This window comes from Notamacropus eugenii, chromosome 2, assembly GCF_028372415.1.
Source record: "Notamacropus eugenii isolate mMacEug1 chromosome 2, mMacEug1.pri_v2, whole genome shotgun sequence".
Classification (NCBI taxonomy): Eukaryota; Metazoa; Chordata; class Mammalia; order Diprotodontia; family Macropodidae; genus Notamacropus; species Notamacropus eugenii.
Genome location: NC_092873.1, coordinates 8,163,735 through 8,186,428, shown reverse-complemented (window position 1 = coordinate 8,186,428; position 22,694 = coordinate 8,163,735). Strand labels below are relative to the sequence as shown.

At 37.1% G+C, this 22,694-nt stretch overlaps 1 long non-coding RNA gene and 2 pseudogenes across 1 annotated transcript; all 3 read left to right on the top strand.

Annotated features, from left to right (window-relative positions):
- Positions 1-271: 271 nt before the first annotated feature.
- LOC140523398 (uncharacterized) lies at positions 272-7,247 on the top strand. Its single transcript, XR_011973384.1, has 3 exons — positions 272-849; positions 987-1,780; positions 7,063-7,247. It is a non-coding gene; the product is annotated as an uncharacterized lncRNA (long non-coding RNA).
- A 4,323-nt stretch (positions 7,248-11,570) lies between these two features.
- Positions 11,571-15,321, top strand: LOC140524326 (bromodomain testis-specific protein-like; annotated as a pseudogene).
- LOC140522467 (bromodomain testis-specific protein-like) lies at positions 15,265-19,531 on the top strand (annotated as a pseudogene).
- The last annotated feature ends 3,163 nt before the right edge of the window (positions 19,532-22,694 follow it).

Here is a 22,694-nt window from a genome sequence, read left to right as displayed (position 1 = left end):
AGTGTGACAATGGGCAGGTTATTCAGTAATATCTCCTACCCTAAGTCCTGATGTGTAAAATGGGGAGAATAATCTAAATATTTCCTTCTTAAGTGTGTTGCAAATTTTAGCCGTGATAATATATTGGAAGAACTTTCTAAAATACCTTAAAAGGCAACGTGGCATGAAGACTTCACACAGGCCCGAAAGGATTTATTAGAAGTGATGATTAGTGATAGGAGTAGAACCAGGAAAACTCTGTACACAGAAAAAACCACAGTGTGCAATGAATTTTTCTGGTACACTTAGTAATTCATTGCCATGCAAGTACCTAAAAGATTCTGAATGGCCTCTGGAGGCAAACCGCCTTGCACATCCTGAGACAGAAATACTGAACTGGATAACAGAATGAAGCAGACCATTTTCCTTTGGATTATGTTTTGTTTTATGGTTTCTCCCATTCATTTTAATTGTTCTCTGCAACGTGAAAAACAGGAAAATGTGTTTAATAGGAATGTACGTGTAGAACCTATATAAGATTGTACACAGAATCAGGGAGGGTGTGTGTAGAGAGAGGTGATGGAGGAGAAGGAAAGGGAAAACATCTAAGCTATATGGAAGTGATTCTAGAACACGGAAAACAAAAAAATAATTTAATATAAAAAGGCAATGTGTAAATATTAAGTATTTTTATTTTTATTGTAGCGCTTTGACTATCCAGTTTGGAATAGAATGGATAGAGCAAAGGAAATAAAATATGCTGAAAGGCAGCTTCGTGGGACTAGAAGTTTACTTCTTATCTTCAGATTGATGAAGCACTTTTAAGACCTGTTCTTTTTGAAAACTGAGTTGGACAGAAATGTGAAATAGGTGAAACTCCCTTAATTTAATTTTTTCTGAGGAAACTCTGCTTCTTGGCACCTTGGCATTTATTTTGAATTACTAAGGAAAATCAGAATACATAATTTTGTTTTGAGTAACATTTTTTTTCTGTTTGTTATATTTAGATTCCTAACGGCAATGAGAAAGAAAAATGTCTGTTGAATAAAAATCTAATCCTACACGACGAAGTTGCCAAGCTCAAACTCGAACTAGACACAGTAATAATTAAGGATGAAGAAAAAGAATGTCATTGTATGGAAGATATAAAAGTTTGAAAAGAAAAGATTGAGGAGCTTCAAAAGAATTACAACTGAATGCAGAAGTCTTAAGAAAAATTACATTCCAGTGCAGTGGAAAAGTACATGATCTGACGACTGAAAATGCAGTGCTGAACTTTAAATTGGACAATGCAAAGCAGAGACAGACTAGAGAGAGTAATTGCATCATGAAGTTCCCATGCGATTTCTGCTGTTCTCGATCATGAGCAAAGTGAGTCATCAAACTAGCCCATGAACATTCCTTTCAGGGAGAATGAGATGAGTGGCTTTGTTTACAACACAAGCTATCATGACACCCCTAGCTTAAGAGAGAACAATGGTGTCCTTCCTCATGAGCTGTCTAAAGCTGAAAGAAAAACCAATAGTTTAGAGAATTAGCTGTCTGGTGCACGATTGCCTCAGGGAAAAGACACCCATTTAAAAAGCATACAGAGAGAATTAAACCTTGCCCAACAGAAGAAAAGGAACTTCAACACACAAATCAACTGAAAAAGGGGAAAGTGAACAGTTACATTATCAAATGGGAATCTATCCAAGAAAGATTAGCACAAATCCAGATTGAAAATATGTTGTTTCAGCAACAGCTTGAAGACACCCAAAAGAAAACCATGACTAAAGAAAAGTTCTTGAGTGAATCCCAGGTACTGTTCATTGATCTCTTGAATACAGTTTGTGCTGACACTGAAAAACAAGTTCTTACGGTAGAATAGAGAAGTAAAGTGTTGACCAGTGAATGTATGTACTTAAGAGAGCAAATGTGTATATATGAAAATGTGAAGGCTGAAAGAGAGGTACGGTTTTAAAAATTCTGCTTGGGTAAACATTTAACTTTTTGAAATGAAAGTCAAAATTGATTTGATGAAGATAATTTAAGCATTGAATTTTCAGCAGGCACGCAATATTATTAACTTTTATTGTCAAAATTTTGAAATGTAAGAAAGAAGAATGAGAAGCAATAGTATGATAAAATAATACCATAAAAATGCATAAGTAAGTGTGAATTTAATAATAGTAATGAAATGTAATACAGTAAAATACAGGTAATTAAGTTCATAAAAGTAAATACTTAACATATCAAATTAAAATTTTTATTAAATAGAAATAAATTTTCATAAAGAAAATATTTATGTAGAAATAAATAAAAATAAATACATAAAAGTATAAAAACAAAATAAAAAAATAAAGTGTCAGTATCATCTTTTAGGTAAGATGACTCACTTTGCTTAAAGAAATTGTATAGTCAATGAAATTTTCTTTTCATTAGCATAGATAGTGTTATCTCTTGTGCATAGATATTGATTAATTTATTATTCTCATTCCTTTCCAAATATTCCATTTTCTTAATGAAATACAATAAATTATTTGAAATGCTAAAACTTCTGAAGAATCCTACAAAATTTTGCTAGGAATAATGTAGCAATTAAAATCACATATCTCCCTTGAGATACTCGTGAGTATTACCGTTACCCTTTTCATAAGATTTTTAAAATATTTATCAGTCTGACGAGTTTTTCTTCATACTCCTTTGAACTAGTTTTAGAAACATTGAAGAGTGAATCATATTTTTAGTGGAATTCCAATGACTAGTCTCTACTTTTCTTTAAAATTTAGGACAGTATTTCTATTAAAAGGAATATAATTATGCACTAAGCATTAATATTTTTTGTGTTAATAAACTTATTTTTTTTTTTGCAGCTACAAAGTCAACCAGTACATATTTACTTTTTTTTTGGATTTTTTAAAAATTTATTTATTTAGCTTTTAACATTCATTTTCACAAAATTTTGGGTTCCAAATTTTCTCCCCATTTCTCCCCTCCCCCCGCCCCAATTCACTGAGCACTCTAATTGCCCCTATTACCGATCGACCCTCTCTTCGAACATCCCTTCCTTCCCTTGTCCCGATCTTCTCTTTTGAACTGTAGGGCTAGATAACTTGTTATACCCCATTACCAGTATTTCTTATTTCCTAATAGTAAGAACAATACTTGAGAGTTGTTCCTAAAACTTTGACTTCCAACTGTTCTTCATCCCTCCCTCCTCACCCATTCCCTTTGGGAAACAAGCAATTCAATATAGGCCATGTCTGTGTAAGTTTGCAAATGACTTCCATAATGGTCGTGTTGTGTAAGACTAACTATATTTCCCTCCATCCTATCCTGCCCCCCATTGCTTCTATTCTCTCTTTGGATGCTGTTGCTCCCCAAGAGTGATGACTTCAAATTGCTCCCTCCTCCCAATGCTCTCCCTTCCATCATCCCCCCCACCCTGCTTATCTCCTTCTCCCCCACTTTCCTGTATTGAAGATCAGTATTCATACCAAAATGAGTGTGCATTTTATTCCTTCCTTTAGTCGAATTGATGAGAGTAAGCTTCATGTTTTTCTCTCACCTCCCCTCTTTTTCCCTCCACTGAAAAGTCTTTTGCTTTCCTCTTTTATGACAGATAATTTTCCCCATTCCATTTCCCCCTTTCTCCTCCCAATGTATTTCTCTCTCACCACTTAATTCCATTTTTTTTAAAGATATGATCCCATCCTCTTCAATTCACTCTGTGCTGTGTGTGTGTGTGTGTGTGTGTGTGTGTGTCTGTGGGTGTGTAATCTTACCAACTACTCAGATACTGAAAAGTTTGCAGAGTTACAAATATTATCTTTCCATGTAGGAATGTAAACATTTCAATTTTAGTAAGTCCCATATGACTTCTCTTTGCTGTTTACCTTTTCATGCTTCTCTTCGTTCTTGTGTTTGAAAGTCAAATTTTCTTTTCAGCTCTGGTCTTTTCATCAAGAGTACTTGAAAGTCCTCGATTTCATTGAAAGACCATTTTTTCCCCTGAACTAATATACTCAGTTTTGCTGGGTAGGTGATTCTTGGTTTTAGTCCTAGTTTCTTTGACTTCTGGATAATCACATTCCATGACCTTCGATCCCTTAATGTGGAAGGTGCTAGATCTCTTGTTATCCTGATTTTATTTCCCCAGTACTTGAATTGTTTCTTTCTAGCTCCTTGCAAGATTTTCTCCTTGACCTGGGAACTCTGAAATTTGGCCACAATGTTCCTAGGAGTTTCTCTTTTTGGATCTCTTTCAGGTGGTGATCCGTGGATTCTTTCAATATTTATTTTGCTCTCTGGTTCTAGAATCTCAGGGCAGTTTTCCGTGAAAATTTCATGAGAGATGATGTCTAGGCTCTTTTTATGATCATGCCTTTCAGGTAATCCCAAAATTTTTAAATTGTCTCCCCTGGATCTATTTTCCAGGTCAGTTGTTTTTCCCCATGAGATATTTCACATTATCTTCCATATTTTCATTCTTTTGGTTTTGTTTTGAGATTCCTTGTTTTCTTATAAAGTCATTAGCCTCCATCTGTTCCATTCTAATTTTTAAAGGACTATTTTCTTCAGTGAGCTTTTGGACCTCCTTTTCCATATAGCTAATTCTACTTTTTAAAGCATTCTTCACCTCATTGACGTTTTGAAACTCTTTTGCCAATTGAGTCAGCCTATTTTTGAAGGTGTTATTTTGTTCAGCATTTTTTTGGGTCTCCTTTAACAAGGTGTTGGCCTGCTTTTCATGCTTTTCTTGCATCTCTCTCATCTCTCTTCCCAGTTTTTCCTCCACCCCTTTAACTTGATTTTCAAATTCCTTTTTGAGCTCTTCCATGGCCTGAGCCCATTGAATATTTATTTTGGTTGTTTGGGATACGGAAGCCTTGACTTTTATGTCTTTCCCTGAGGGTAAGCATTGCTTTTCCTCATCCAAATGTATGGGAGGAGACATCTGCTCACCAAGAAAGTGACCTTCTACAGTCTTATATTTTTTCCCTTTTTTGGGCATTTTCCCAACCAGTTACTTGACTTTTGGGTCCTTTGTCAAGAGTAGGGTATTCTCCGGGAATCTGTGAGATTTCACTTCCTCCAAAGTGGCACAATCAAGCGTGTCCTGGTCTGGATGCAGAGAGGGATTTCTATGCCAAGAATCTTAGCAGATACCTCTCCACTGGCACTTGGCCTCGAGTTCCCAAGTCAGCACTTGGGGCTGATTTTCAGATAGGCTGGATGGCAGGGCCACCATTCAGTGTGAAGCAAAGAGCAGCTAGCCCAGGGCCTCCACCCAGGGCAGAGGCAAGACTCAGCTCTTCAATGGCCCCAGGGGTTTTTACGCTCCAACAAGGGAGCTACCATAGGGGCTGCTGTGCAAGATCTGTGGCCACTGCCTGCTGCCAGAGCTATGGGGAAGCCATCTCCCTTCCTGGTCTGCTGATTGAACCCCATCACTGGCCTTTGGTGCCTGTGGGCCAAGGGGTTTGAGGCCTCACTGTTGCAACTGCAGATTCAGCCCCTGAGGTGTCCTCACTAATCTTATTTTTTAATTGTTTGGGCATCCCTACTAATTTTTTTTATCTCAGTATTTTTTATTGTTTTAATAACTATCCTTGCTCAGTGTCCAAAATTGCAGTTTCTAGAATCATTGCCTTTTATTTGTTGAATATGCATTGCCCCTTACAATCTACTAGCAGTTCTCATTCTCTCTGATTCATCATCAATTCAATGGGGAAACACGTCACAAAAAAATTTTTAAATTTTATTTTTAGTATATGTGGTCATGAATTTGAATCCAGTCCTTCCATACTACAATTCAGTTTACTTGTATGAATTTAGTTAATTAGGTCAGTTTTATTTTCACAAGTTTTTATTGCCATCTTTCTGCTTTCTGCTTCCTTCAAAAATTTACTAGACGTTATTTAAATTTAGTGTTTCAAGGCACTTAATATTATCTAATAAGAGAAAAAAAAGCTTTAGTTCCTTTTATTTTTTGGTTTCATTTTCTCTTACTCATTGGTGCATTCATATACTTTACTGTATGGTGAAGTGAAGATGATATTTTGTAGCATATCTCTCTATGCATTTGTGACTGTGTATTTCTGTGCATATTTGGACATATGGATATGTGCATATGGATGAATATACTTAAGTATGTAGAAACACTGACCTTGCAATATACTGTGTATACATAAGTGGGAAAACTACCCTATTTTTATTGTTTCCATTTTCTCTGTCCATTGGCTACAGCCAGACGTGTAATTCCCATTCTAATGGATAAGAGAATTGCTTTGAAGGCTTGGCAAAGAGAGTTGAACATGTGAAAGGTAGTTAACAAGGATATATGTTGCGGTTTTGGCTGCGAGCAAACTAAAACATACTTGTCAAGTGCTTTTACTAAGCCTGATAAGGATATCAGCGCCTATGTTCATTCTCCAGGGGAAACTATGAGAGGAACGAAAATGCATCCCTTTCTTATGCATGTCTTCCTCATTGTAAAGGCAGGGGCAGAGAAAGAAAGTAGTTCACGTTTCTGAAAAAGGGAAGGGGAAACCCCTAATGTTTCTATCAAATATAAAAACTATTGATTATTCCCACTCCATTACATCACCTTCCATGTCAATTTCAGATAAAAGAGTTTAGTCCCTAGGTAACTTTGGAGGTCTTTTAATTTTTCTCTGAAAGAGGTGATGGGGAAATCAGGTTGAATGCATTGCTTAATGGGGAGTACACTGAGCAAGAAGAAGACAGCATTTGATCCATGCTGAGTGGAGGTGAAGTTGTATAGTTAATTGAGGTTTGTAGTCTCAGGAGCCAAGTTCCAATCCTTTTCTCTCTCAATGACTGCCTTTAGGACCGTGAGCAATTCATTTAACTTCGTTGGGCTTCAGTTTTCATGTTGGCAAAATGAGGTGCTTGTATTAAATAGTCCTTAAGATATCTCTAGCTGTAAATCTATGGTAATTATGAATATATAAATGAAGTTAAGTTGAAAGAGAAAATATTAATTTCTGTACATTTTAAAAGTGTATTCGTATTTTTATGAGCTAATATCATGTCATGGAATCATGAACAGAAATAATTTGGAAATATTTCACTCAGGTTACAGTAAGAAAGCTTCAACAAGAACTTGCTGATTCTTTGTGATATCATTCCATGACAGTAGTTTCACAAGTTGCATCATTTTATCGAACTGATTTTGAAAATAAGAAAAAACTACAGAAGAAATTAGATCAAAGGAAAAGTAATGTATGTATGCATAAAATCTGTAATTTCTCACTGGTTAACGGAAAGTGTGTTGAGTGTGCTATTTCCTTTATTTCATCAATATTATAAATTTTCTGAACACTATGCCTGTCATTTACACTCACATAAAGCCAGACATAAAAACTCCACCAACTGTACACTTGAATTTTAATATATTAAATTATATTATATTTAATAATTTTTTTAATTTTTCATTTGTAACATATTTCATATCACATAAAACAATTCCCACCTTTGGTCGGGTGATATCTCTTTTAAAGTGTTCACAATGTAGACCGCAATGTAATTTTTTTTAGCAGTATCCAACTGAGATACTAATGATAACTATGTATGCTAACTTCATAAGCCCTTGTCCTAATTGTCTCCACATTCCTACTAAGAAGTAGACGACCTTAGCTTACTGTTGTTGTTCTAAACTCCTAAGCCTAATAGCTTAATTTTAGACTTGACCTTGGATGTTCCCCTACCAACAAGCTATAATTTAATTGATCTCGTATTAGGCTTACCACCCTTTTGACTAGAGGAAATTGCCACTAAGTGTTAGGACATTGCAGCGAAAAACAAATCTCCCCAAATTCCTGTCAGTTTCAGGCAGGAATAGATTGTCAACTTGCATTCACTGAGGCTTCGAGTCTGCCAGCTATCAGTGGGGAAATTGAGTCAGGAGAATCCTACCTCAGCCCAGGCTGTACAGCCGCTCTCCCACCCTTCCCATGAGATCACCTTTTTCAATTCCTATACAGGCTTAATGGCACCATGGATTGGAGGCTCAGATTACTATTTTGCTATCCATATATGGAGTTAGATTCAGAATAACAGTCACTTAGTAGTCTCATAGCATCTTCAAATAGCAAGTTGCAATGACCACGGTTTCAGTTATGACTATAATTTCACATTGGCTAAGGCACATCTTTTGAGAGAAGTCTTAAGTGACTTCCATGCCGTTCTATACCTGTTTTAGTTCCCACTTAAATAACGATCATAAAAACAAATTTACCAATCAAACCTTAACCTTTCCATCAATGCCCATTTTACCCCAGGTTACCTGACTCTAGGAGGTTTAGAATAAAATGCATTTCCCCAATCTAACGATGTCTCTGGTGTAGTCTCAGTAATTAATTCTGTCAATTGTTTTAATGTTAAGTGCTTTAACATCACTTTGTAACATGTCCAATTATTCTCCCTATCTCTCCCGTCCCCCCACCCACTAATTCCCTGCATTCTGATTACCCCTTCACTCAATGAGCCCTCCCTTCCATCACACCACACCCTTCCCTTTTCCCCATCTTCTGTCTTATCTTGTAGGGCAAGATAAATTTCTGTACCTCACTACCTGTGTTACCTGTTTATGGGTTATATGCAATAAAAATTATCAGCATTCCTTTCTACTGCTTTGAATTCAACCTTCTTTCCATCCCTCTCTCCTTCTCTCCCTCCCTCCCTCCCTACTCATCCCCCTGAGAAGGCAAATAATTTAATACAGAGTAAATACAGGCCGCTTTGAAGAAGACTTCTATAATAATCATGTTTTCTAATACTAACTATATTTCCCTGTATCCTGTTCTATTTCCCGTTATGTTTTATTCCTTCATTTAACCTTCTTCCTTCCCAAAAGTGTTTATTTCTAGTTATTCCCTTCTTCCATTTGCCCACCCTTCTATCATTCCCCTCACCCCTCTTGTTGCCTCCTGCGCTACATTCCTCAAGTATAACAGAGATTTTTATACCAATTTGAGTGAGCATTTAATTTCCCTCCTTTAGACGAATGTAGTGAGAGTAGCATCACTTACCCCCTGTCCTCTTCTCCCTTTTCTCCTCCATTGAACTAGATTTTTCTTTATCTCTTTATGAGTTATAGCCCATCCCATTGCATTTCTTCCTTTCTCCTCCCAGTATGTTACTCCCTCACACTTCCGGTTTTTTCTATATATTATTTTTGTAGATATCCTCTCTTCTGATTCAACACAGCCTGTACTCTTTGTCAATGCGTGTGTGTGTGTGCATGTGTGCATGTGTATACAATCCTTCCACCTACCCAAACACTGAGAATAGTCTCAAGAGTTACAAATAATTTCCTTCCAAGTAGGAAGATAAACACTTCAGATTTAGAGAGTTTTTTTATGACTTTTCTTTCCTGTTTATCTTTTGAAGCTTCTCCTGATTTTTGTGTTTGAAAGTCAAATTTTCTGTACAAGTCAGGTCTTTTCAACATGAATGCTGCAAAGTCCTCTATATCACTGAATGACCATTTGTTCTCCTGAAGTATTATACTCAGTTTTGCTGGGTAGCTCATTCCTGGTTTTAATCGCAGTTCCTTTGACTTCTGGAATATGCTTTTCCTAGCCCTTCAATCCCTTAATGATGAAGCTAACACATCTTGTGTTATCCTGATTGTATTTCCACAACACTAGAATTCTTTCTTTCTAGCTGATTGCTGAATTTCCTACATGACCTTGGAACTCTGAAATTTGCCATGATCTTCCTAGGAGTTTCTCTTTTCGGGTGTTTTTCTGGAGGTGGTAGGTGGATTCTTTCAATGTTTATTTAGTCCTCTCGTTCTAGAATATCAGCACTGTTTTCCTCAATAATTTCATGGAAGATAATGTCTAGGCTCCTTTTTTGATCATGGCTTTCAGGTAGTCCAATAATTTTTATATCGTCTTCCCAGAATCTATTTTCCAGGTTATTTGCGTTTCCATTGAGGTGTTTCACATTATCTTGTATTTTTTCAAACTCTTTTTTGTTTGTTTTCCAACTGCTCGGTTTATCTTACACTCATTCATTTCCCTGAACTCAGTTCTCTGTTTCAGAGAACTGTTTTGCTCACTGAGCTTTTGAACTTTCTCCTTCTTTTGCCTAATTCAACTTTTTATTGCCTCCTTCTCCTCCCTGGCTTTTTGGACCTCTTTTCCCAATCGAGTCAGTCTCTTTATAAAGGTTTTATTTTCCTCAGCATTTTTGTGGTTGTCCTTGAACCAGGTGCTACCTTGCTTTTCGAGTTTTTCCATTGCCTGAGTCTACTTTAAGTTCAGTTTGGAGGCCCTGGAGGCAGAGGTCTTAACTTCCTGTGACAGTAAGTCTTGTTCTTTCTTGTCTGAAAGGATGGGAGGAGACAGCTGGTCACCAAGAATGTAACCTTTGATGGTCTTACATTTGTTCCCTTTTTGGGGCACTTTCACAGCCATTTACTATCACTCAGGGATGACGTTTAGATCAGCTGCTCCCTACTGCCAGAGGCTTTCAGTTGAGCTTCTTGAACAATGGACCCAGGTTACTTCCCACCCTCTGTGGCTTCCCGTGTCTGCTCCTGGCCTCTGCCATCACTTTGGGCTATTGCTGAAGAAATCCCTTTACCTCTCCTCAGCTGGGAAATCCCTCCCCCATTGACTTTGGGTGATTTCTGTGTTGCTTGTGGGTTGAAGTAAGTGGGATTCTCCCTGTTAGGAGCTCTTCCCAGAGGTCTCTTCAGGTCCTCTTCCTCCCAGTGCCGCGTGGCCAGGGTTGAGCTCTGCTCTGCTCAGCGTCCTGTGAGATAGACCTTTCCTGTAAGCCTGCAGGTTGCCTTTGACTGGAAACCTCTTTTGCTCTGTTGTTCTGAGACTTCTGTTGCTCTACACTTTGTGGAGAGACCTTTTTACCGTTATTTTGTGGGCTGTAGGGGAAGTGCTAAAGTATATGCATCTTCCTACTCCTCCATCCTAGCCCCACCCAATATTTAATCATTTCACGGCATTCACTCTTTATGTGGTTGCCAATTTTGTTTTTCTAGCCTTACACAAAGAATCAGGTGTTTTTCCAACTGCCAATAATAAGTAAATCATTTCTATCATACTTCATATTTAGAAAGACCTTTACATTTATTTCCTGATTTATTCCCCCAAACAGCACTGTGAAGTAGAAATTATTTGTCTCCTTCTCTTCGAACTACTCCTTGAATAAAAGCAAAATGTCATTTCGTCAAAATTTGTAAATATATAAACTACACATGCAAAATGCCATTGAGAATGGAAGTAATTAGGTAGAGAATCTCATTATTATCTTCTACCTTAATCAAAGTGACCTCACCATGCTGATTTCCAGCTCCATACGTTCAGCACCCTCTTCTTCTCACTTAGTTACACTTCCCTATTTAGTATACCTATCTAAAACCTATCTACTCTTCACTTCAAGGTGCCTTTGAATTACAAAAGTATGATTCTTTTGCCATAACACTTTTTGAACTTTTCATACCTATTGAATTCTTAATCTCCTGAATTCCACTTACATTTGGACAAACCATAATTTAGTGGTTAACTTTATACTGATTGCCTTATGGTGTTCACATCTGTTAACAAATTATCATGTCCTGATTCTAAGTCTGTTTTTTTCAACTAGATTGTGGTTCCTTGAGGACAAGAATTATTTATTCTTCATTTACTCAATAGAGCTTCCTTTTCCCAGAGTGTTGGCAGTATAAGTAAGTGTTATTACTGTAACAGTAAAAGAAGTTGTAGTAGTTGTTCTAGCAGTAGTAGTACTAGTAGTAGAAAAATAAGAACAAGGAAAGTAAATGTTTATTTGTCGATTTTATCATGAATTGAAAGTTTACCCAACATTAAATTTGTTCTAAGGCAATAATGGGCCTAAAGCATTTTTTTGTTTTTCTGGTCTTATTTTTTATGCATTTTCAATTTCCCAGAGACCCAGTGGCAAAATAGAAATTCAGTATAAAATTATTTCATTCTCAACATTTTTAGTATTAGAAATTGTTACGATGAATGTGAAGTTAATCGTAGAATAACATGGCAGTCAAAGTCTCACAACCTGCTCCTTTTATTACTATAAAATGCCTTTCTCCATAATCAGTTGCTTTCCCACAGTTACATGTATTATGTAGTAGGCTATTTATCATGATACCAGCCCAAAATTATAGAAATAGATATTTCTGATAACGTTCAAAACACAGTTTCAACCTAGTATCCATCATACGTGGAAAACTAAGCAAAATCTATGTCAAAGCAGTCAAAAAGAGAACTTTGGATGGTGAGAATTTTCAGAGATACATTGGGGAATTTTGTATAGAGATTTGAACCTAGACTTTCAAAGATCTGCCTTCATATATGGTCTTAGGTGCGAAGGCATAGCAAGGAAGCAACAATTTAGAGTCCATCTCTGACAACATGAAATTGGTCATTTAATTCACACTCAGGGGAAAGTGGCACCATTTCTTGTCTAATTTTCCTGATGATGAAAATGTTCACTATGTAAGACTTCAGTGAAATGATAGTTACTTTCTTCATCAAAACTTATTTCATCAACCAGTGACTGTTAATTATGCAAATAGTACTATGATTGATTCTGAACAGGTTACAAAGACTTGGTGTAAGACATGGCCTCTTACCTTGAAGAATTTTCAATCTCACTGGGAAGCCAATACAAAACAGAGGAAGTTCATTTATTATACAAGGTAGAATTTAAAGAAGTATTAAATAAATGCTATACCTGTAAGTATTTATATAAAGGAGAGATTATTATAGTTGGAGATTAGCGCAGGTGATGTTGATCCATTACTGGGTTTCCAACTCCAAAAATATTCCATATAAATTTGCTAAGTTAGTACCTCTGCTGGAAGAACAATTGCCGAATACCTACATTATATATGTATATATCTATATATCTATATATATATATATATAGATATCTATACACACACATGCATATATATGTATATATGCATATGTGTATATGTGTATATCTGTTCCCCTATATATATGTACACAGAAACATATGCATGTGTACATACACAAATTGTCCAAAATCTGCGTCTGACTGTGACTTTTACCAGATTTTGAGTCCTACCTCAGTCCATTGCTATCCACATGATTTTCAACAAATGGCTTCCTGTTTCAGGCCTCTGATTCCTCATTTATTCCATGACGTGCTAACTCATCGCTAGTATCCCTTTCTGCTCTCACAATCTATATTTCTAAAAGAGTAAACTGCACTTCTGTTACACACCTAGCAATGGATATGAATTGGACTGAATAGTTGTTGAGGGTCCCTTACAATTTTGAAATGATATCCTTATTCCCTTTCGTTTTCAATAGCCTCCTTTTCTTAGAATTTTTATCTCTTTTCCATCCTTTCTCACATTCTATATTCCAGTTAAAGTTAAAATGTCTCTGCAGAATTCTAAAGAAAAAAGTGATGAAAAACTTTACAATATTGTTCTGCCCAGGTTGAAGAGCAAAATGACACTCAAAGACAAAGGCAGGGTCTGAGTGTCAGTTCTTTGCAAGATGGAATTCTGAATAAGCCTCCATGAGTGAACAAAGAAATAGAAGCTACTACTTCCAAAATGACTCAGGCTGGTCACCATTTCGAGTGAGCAGTAACGCCGATGGGTGAGTGGCGATACAAATACATGGAAGACAACACTCCATCAGGAAAAAGCTGTTCAGAATGTCTCTGTCAAGCCAACAGATGGCTATTGCCAACCCCCTTCCACCAGAGTACATAAATGCCAGAAAGACTGTCCTCCTCACAAACCAACTGCAGTAACTGCAGAAGGTTGTCCTGAAGGCTCTATGGCAGCACAGTTTCTCTTTACCCTTCCAGCAGACTGTGGATGCGGCCAAGCTCACTCTCCCAGATTATTACAGCCTCCTAAAGCTCTTGGAACATAAATACTATGCGGAAGCCTCAGAATGTATAGAAGACTTGAAAATATTGTTTTGCAATTGTTTTGCAAGCCAGGTGATGACATTGTTCTAATGACACAAGTCTTAGAGAAACTGTTTCTGCAAAAACTGTCTCAAATGCCTTCAGAACAACTAGTGGCAGGTGGAAAGGAAAAAAAATGAAAAGGTACTCAACAATCTTCAGGAGTTTCCACTATGAAAGAAAAACCATTCCCTAAGGCATCAGAAAAGATAGCTAAACAGCAAGTGATTCCATCTCCTCTATGTCCTCAGACGTTATTTTCTGCATTGCACATTGCTAAACTAGCTCCACCAAGCTATAACACACAAGCTGTAACATAAGTGAAAAGGGGTGTGAAAAGGAAAGCAGATACTACAACCTGTATAACGTGGATAGATACAGCAAGTAGTGAATCTTCATCAAGCCTGGTTGAGCACAAATCTGCTAAAATACCACTTGTAATAGAAAAAGTAGGGAAGAATATCATACCAGATTCTCAGCAAAAATATAGAGTTGGGAACATGTTAAATTAACTGAGTAATTAAAATACCGTAATGAAATTCTTGAAGAAATGTTTTCAAAGGACGAAGTAGCATATACTTGACCTTTCCATAAGCCTGTTGCTAGTACTGCTCTAGGACTCCATAAGTACAATGATGTTGTCAAAAATCCAATGGACCTTGGCACAACTAAAGAAAAAGGTATAACCAGAAATGTAAGGATGCACGTGAATTTGCTGCAGATGTTCAGTTAACGTTTATGAATTGCTGCAAGTATAACCCACCAGATCTTGAGGTGGTAGTGATGGCAACAACACTTCAGATGTTTTTGAGATTCAGTTTCCAAGATCACAGATGAACCCATTGCAAGAATGTCTATGTGCTATATAGAAAAGGATGTCACCAAAGCATTCTGTAGAGAAAGTAGCAGTGATGCTTGCCAGGCCTAGAGGCCTGAGGGCTACCCGAGTCTTCTTACCTCTATCCCGAGGTCTTCGGTTGGCCAAACCGGATGCTCGTATGAGAGAAAGGACGTTCCAGAGTCGAACAAGGGTTGAGCTTTATTTCAGGGTCTACTTACAAGTGCAGGGGAATTCTTCCTTAGGAGGGAACGAAGAATCTCCCAAGGAGGCAAAGATCTTACAATAAGAGATTGGAAGTAGAAGTATAAGTGGGGAGAGAGGGGGAGGGGAGAGAAGAGAGAGGAAAAGCTGAGCCTTGTTGTCCTCACCACTCCGTGCCCCTCCGCCCAAGAGAGCTTTCAGGCTTTCCTGATCCTACTTAAACCCTCCAGCAGCATAGTTTTCTTCTGAATTCCGGGCTGTTAGATAACAATAGTGTGCCCAGATCTGGAACAATGTCGAGGGCGGGGAGAGCTCTCTCCCATCACGTTTCTCACGGGAAGAGGCGGAAATACACGAGATAGCTCGGTTCACCTCGATTCCCAGTCGTTTCCTGGGGGGTCTCGTGAGAACTCTAAGATTTAGAAGTTCCCACCTTTACCCGCCCGAGACTGTCCACCTGGAATTGAGCTTCCATCCCCAGCAGATGCTTCCTTTGAAGACAACTCTTTTGGAGAGTCTCCTGATGAGAGAGTGAAAAACTGCAGGAGCAGCTTAAATGTGTTCATCAACACCTGCAAGTTCTGTCTGAAGGACCTTACCAAAAGCTGAAGAAAAAGAATAAAAGATCTAAAAGAGAGAAGCAGAAAGAAACAAAAAAAAAATGTATCAATAAAGATGAAAGTGAGAGGAAAAAAAATTAAGCAAACAACTACAGAAAAAGCTGAAAAATAGCCTGCCAAACATTTCAAGGAACAAATGTTGGCAATAAATCTGCGGAGGAAGATAATGCTAAGCCTAGGAACTATGATGAAAAAAGGCAGTTAAGCTTGGCTATCAACAAACGCCGCAGAGATAAACTTGTGTGAGTCGTCCATATAACAGAGTTAGGAGAGCCATCTTTACTGAATTCTAATTCTGATGACATAGAAATTGATTTTGAAACACTAAAAGCATCAATCCTGAGAGAAATAGAAAAATACGTTATGGTGTGGGAAAGAGACCCAGGAAATCTCACACTGTGAAAACACAAGTGTCCAAGGACATGCGGGGGGCGGGGGAGTGCGGGGCACAAGGTTGAGCCAGAAGAGCAGCAGCAGTGACGGCGGTGGCAGCAGCTCCTCAGGCTGGGGTAGCAGCAGCAGCAACTCGAGCTCTTCTGATAGCAGGGATTCACGTTCAGGTTAGTGTCCCTTTTCCATCTCTCTGTGTAGGTGGCACACCTGTTCCTTGAAAGACCAGAACTGTTCTCTTTATGGAGTATTTGTTGCATCCAACAGGAAGGTGTGATTTGTACTGCCAGGTCCATTTGCCTTGCTTTCCATCCCAATCTTTCCCTCCCACCTTCAAGTATGTGAACTTGTATAAGTCTCTCATAGACTGGTAATGTCCCAGAGATAATTAATAGTTGATGAAAACAGAGACGATTGCTTAATAAAAAGTTTGAAAATGTGAGATCTCCATCAACTTATCACAATAATAAAGGGTCGCTAAAGGCATGTCACTTCATAGTGACTGTGACTATCATCTGGTTCCTCATGGTAAGCAAGCCTAAAAAATGTTGTCTCTGGTGTGGGATACTTCATTCATAAATCCTCATCAGCAAAATGGGGAGGATGACTACAAATATGTCTCTCAAAAGGTTCATCAAAGTTTTAGGTGACATGATGTTTTGAAAGTACTTTTGAAAAACCGTAGAAGGCCCACATAAATAATTAGGTTTTGCTATTTTTATTGTAACATCGTGACTAATCCGTGTGGGATAGAATGGATAGTGCAAAAGAAATCAAATATACCGAAAGCAGACAGCTTTGTGGGCTTAAAATTACAGTCCATATTTTCTGACTGATGAAGCACTTTTAAGACCTGTTCTTTAGGAAAATTGAGTCTGACAGAAATGTGAAATAGAAGAAACTTCCTCAGTTTACCGAAAACACTATCCATCTTGGCCTCCTGGGGTTGATTTTGAATTTCTAAGCAAAACTCATAATTCATGAATTTATTTTCACTAACATATTTTCTGTTTATTATGTTTGGGTTCCTGTTAGGAATGAAAAAGAAAAATATCTTTTGGATAAAAATGGAATCATACAGGATGAATTTGCCATGTTCAAAGTGGATGTAGACGCAGAAACAATTAAGGATCAGGAAAAATAAAATCAATATGTAGAAGACATTGAAGTTTTAAAAGCAAAGAATGATGAACTTCAAAAGGAATTACAACTGAATAAAGAAGCATTAATTAAATTCATATTCCACTAGGGTGGAAAAAATAAAAGTTCTGACAACTGGGAATGCAGCGCTGAACTCTAAATTAAACAATGCAAAGGGAAGGACAGCAGTCTAGAGAAAGAAACTGCATCATACTGTTCCCTTCTGATTTTTGCTCTTCATGCTCATGAGCCAAATGGGACATCAGAGAGAGCTCTTGAACATTCCTTTCAGGGACAACGTGAAGAATAGCTTCGTTTACAACACAAACTAAGTCATGACTTTTCTAGCCTAAGAGAAAACCGTGGTTCCCTTTGTTAAGAGCTCTCTAAAGGTGAACATAACCACTAGGTTAGAAAAAGAGGTGTACCATGTACATGATTCCCTCAGAAAAAAGACATTCATTTGAGAAAGCATACAGAGAGAATTACACCATGCAAAACAGAAGGCAAAAGGAATTTGAAAACACAATTGACAGGAAAAGGATGAACCGATCAAATGCGTTGTCAAAGGGGCATGGTCAAGATGCTGGAGTAGAAGCACGCACCTCTAGCACTCTCCTCCCACAGCCCATTAGATACGTGTAAAAATTAAATCTAAACAAACTCGAGAGCAGCACAAGCCACAAAATGTCAGATTGAAAGAGATTTCCAGCCCTGAATAGCCTTGAAGTCCACAGAAAAGGTCTGTCATGCTGTGCAGAGTGAACCACAGAATAGGTAGCACAGTGACAGGGACAAGACTGGAGCAGGCCTCAAGAAAGCACCAGCAGCAGCTGCAGGTCCCATATTCCTCAACTCACAAATGCCAAAGACAGCTTCAAAGGTCAGTGAGAAAGCTCTTTCATTTGGGTGAGAAGGGAATGCAGCAGTCTAGGTGCAGGACCCTTGCAGTTGCATCTTCCATTGTTGGAGCCCTGGCCTAAACCCCTGGGTGAATTGAGAAACTGATGTGGATCTCAATCCTGAGTGGGGACCTTGGGGTTAGAAGGAATGGTAGCTGGTGTGGTGGAGCTAGTGGAGTATCTGTAGAGGGAATACTGCTCACTGACCCGACCAGAGGCCAGGAGAGGAATCAATCCCTCCCCCTTGTTTTTGCCACCTCGCAGGAACTGAGAACTTACATGTAACCAGAGTAGACCCTCCTCTTGAAAAAGGATTCAAAAGTCAAGAAACTGGCTGGGGAAAAGTTCAAACAAGGGAAAAACCATGAGTATAAAAGACTATTTTCTTTGTGAACGGGTATTTCTTCCATTCTTTGGATGAGGAACAACAATGCATACCATCAAGGGAAGTCAAGTCTTCTACATCCTAAACCTCTAAAATACATATGCAGTGGTCTCAGGCCATATAAGAGGTCAAAAATGATTTTCAAAATCAGCTAAGAGAGGTGGAGGAAAATTGGGAAGTGTTATGAGCGTAATGCAAGAACATCATGAAAAACGAGTCAACAGCTTGCGAAAAGACAACCAAAAAAATACTGAAAAATTTAGCACCTTTAAAAATAGACTACCTCAAATGGCTAAAGAAGCCCAAAAAGCCAATGAGGAGAAGAATGCTTTAAAGAGCACAATTAGTGAAATGGAAAAGGAGGTTCCAAATCTCACTGAAGAAAATAGTCCTTGAAAAATCAGAAAGGAGCAGATGGAAGCTATTGACTTAATGAGAAACCAAAAAATTACAAAACACCACCAAAACAATGAAAAGTAAAGAAGATAATGTGAAATATCTCACTGGAAAATCAACTGACCTGGAAAACAGGTCCAGGAGAGACAACTTAAAAATTAAGGAACTACCTGAAAGCCATGATCAAAAATAGAGCCTAGACATCATCTTTCATGAAATTATCAAGGAAACTTGCCCTGATATTCGGGAACCAGTGGGCAAAATAAATACTGAAGGAATCCACCAATCACTTCCTGAAAGTGACTTGAAAAAAAAACCCACCTAGGAATATTGCAGGCAAATTCCAGAGATCCCAGGTCAAAGAGAAAATATTTCAAGCAGCCAGAAAGAATCAATTTGAGTATTGCAGCAATACAATGGGGACAACACAGGATCTGGAAGCTTCTACATTACGGGATCAAGGTGCTTGCAATATGATATTGCAGATGTCAAAGAAAATAGGACTAAACTGAAAGATCACCTAGGAAGTGAAACTGAATATAACACTTTAAGAGAAAAAAATGGTCATTCAATGAAATCGAGGACTTTCAAGCATTCTTGACGAAAAGACCAGAGCTGAATAGAAAATTAGACTTTCAAACACAAGAATCAAGAGAAGTATAAAAAGGTAAACAGTGAAGAGAAATCATAAGTTATATACTAACCTGAAATATTTACATTCTTACACGGAATGATAATATTTGTAACTCTTGAAACTCTTCTCAGTATTTAGGTAGTGGAAGGGATTATACACACACATACACACACACACATAAGTAAATATATATGTATATATGGAGAGAGAGGGAGAGAGAGAGAGAGAGAGAGAGAGAGAGAGAGAGAGAGAGAGAGAGAGAGAGAGAGAGAGAGAGAGAGAGAGAGAGAGAGAAGAGAGAGAGAGAGGGAGAGAGGGCAGAGATTGACTTAAATAGGAAGGGATGATATCTAAATAAATAAAATTAAGGTAAGGCAGAGGTGAGAGGAAAAAAGTGAAGCTTGCTCTCATCACGTTTGATTTAAAGAGGGAAGAACATGCAAACTCAATTTGGCATGAAAATTTATCTTACACTACAGGAAAGTACGGGGGAAAGGGATAAGTAGGATTTGGGAGATGACAGAAGGGAGGGTAAATGGGAGGAGGAAGTAATTACAAACAATCAGTTTTGAGGAGTGTTAGAAATGACTCTTGTGAATTGTTTTTTCACATAACTGGGAAATAAGAAATGCAGGTAATGGGGTGTAGAAAACTGTATGGGGTATAGAAATGTGTCTTGCCCTACTGGAAAAGAGAGAATATAGAGATATGGGAAGGAAGGGGTGTGATACAAGGGAGGGGAGACTGGGGGAAGGGGTCATGAGAATGTACACTGTTTTGGGGGTGGGGGAGGGGAGAGATGGGGAGAAAATTTAAAACTCACAATCTTGTGGAAATGCATGTTGAAGATTAAAAGTAAATAAATATATTGGGAAAAAATACGCAAAAATACATCTTGTCAAAAAGGACCTTATCCAAGAAATACGTGCCCAAATTCAGTGTTCAAATATGTTCCTTCAGCTACAGCATGAAGACACCCAAAAGACAGTCATCCTTCAAGAAAAGCTATTGAGTCTTGCCCAGGTACAGTTTCTTGATCTATTCAATAGAGTTTATGCTGATACTAAAAAGGAAGTTCTTGTGATAGAAGAGAGAAAAAAATTGTTAAATCAGTGAATGTAACCAATTTAAAAAGCAAATATGTAAATATGAAAATGAGAAAGCTGAGCAGAGGTAGATCTTTAAATAATGTATTTGAGAAGCATTTAACTTTCAGAAATGGAAGTTAAACTAATTTTGATCAAAATAATTGAGGAATTTGAATTTTCAGCAGGTAGACATTTTTAACTTTATTGTAAAAATTCTGCTATGTAAGAAAGGAGCATGAGAACCAATAATATGACATATGATAAGAAAATAATGACATAATAGTCTCTAAGTTAATATGAATGTAATAAATTAGTGAAATAAAATAAGCGTAATGAAATAAACAAATGACAATAATCTTAAATAAAAAATAAAATAAAAAATTAAATTATACAAATAAAATTTTAAAATCATCTTTTAGGCTAGATGGCTCACTTTGCTGAAAGAAATTATGTACTGCATGAAATTTTGACAATAAATATTGATAGGGGAAATCATTAATGCAGAAGTACTGATAAATTTATTGTTCTAACAATATTCCTAATGTTCCATTTTAATACTGTAATGGAATAAATTATTTGAAGTGCTAAAACTTAAGAAAAATTCTACAATGTCATGCTAGGAATAATATCACAATTCAAATCAGACATCTCTTTTGAGATACTAGAGCATATTACCATTACATGTTTTACAAGAATGTAAACATGCTGAACAATCCGAGTAGTTGCAACTCAGACTGCTCTGAACTAACTTTTGAAACACTAAAGATTGTATCATATTTTTAGTGAAATTCCAAACACGAACCACCACTTTTCTGTAAAATTGAGGACAGTAATTCTGTTCAAAATGATTATGTTTATGCATGTAGCATTAACTTTTGGGTGTTACTGATCTTATTTTTTAATTGTGCTTCCCTAGAATTTTTTCATTTATCTCCATTTTTTTTTATTGCTTTGGCACTTATTCTTGCACAGTGTCCAAAATTGCAGACTCTGGAAGCTAATCTTGTTTTACGAAATCAGTAATAGAAATTATTTGGACATATTTCTATCAGGCTAAAGTCAGATACCTGCAACAAAATTTCGTCTTTCCCTCAAATATCAATTGCAGACAGTAGTTTCACAGCAAGTCACATCATTTTATCGAATTGATAATGAAGATCAGAAAAAACTACAGAAGGAAAAAAATAAAACTAAAATCAAATTACGCAATTAATAATTTGTCCCTGATTAATGAAAAGTATATTCAGTATGATGTTTCTCTTTTTTCACCAATATTATAAACGTTCTGAAAACTACTACTACTAATACTAATGCTACTGCCAATGCTACCCCTACTACTAGTACTAATAGTACTACTGTTGCTGCTACTACTACTACCACTACTACCTCTACCACTACTACAACAACTCCTCCTACTCTACTCTTCAACTTCAAGAGACTTTTGACTGAATGTTTTCCCAGGCTCCTTTTTGGACTTTTCACCTGTCTTGACTTCTTAATCTCCTGAATTCCACGTGTCATCAGATAGCACATAATTTAGGATTTAAGTGTATATTCATTATGGTGTTCACATCTGTTATCAAACTATCATTTCTTTTTTCTAAGTCTTTGTAACTCAACTAGAAAAATGTTCCTACAAGACAGGGATTACTTATACTTTGTCATTTTTGAAAGAATTCCTTTTCACAGCATGTTAGCAGTAGAAGTAATTTTATTATTGTAGTAGTAAAAGTAGTACGAGTAGTTGTGATAGTAGTGGTAGCAGTAATTCTAGTAGCAGGAGTACGAGTATTAGCAGTAGTACTAGCAGTAGAAGAATAAGAACAAGAAGAAGAAAACGAAAGATTTATTTGTGGATTTTGCCATGAGTTGAAAGTTAAGCTAAAATTAAAATTGTTGCAAGGTGACATTTGGACTAAAGCACTTTGAGTTTTTCTAGTCTGATTTTTTTAAACAAATTTTCAATTTCCCAGAGCCCTCAATGGCAAAATACATATTCCATATATAATTATTGTATTGTTACTATTATTATTTTTGGAAATTGTTACAATGAAGGCAAAGTTAAGCGTAGAATAACATTGCAGTCAAATTTTCCTAAAGAGTTCACTTTATTACCATCAAGTAGATTTCTCCATTCTCGGTTGCTTTCCCATATTTGTATGTAATTA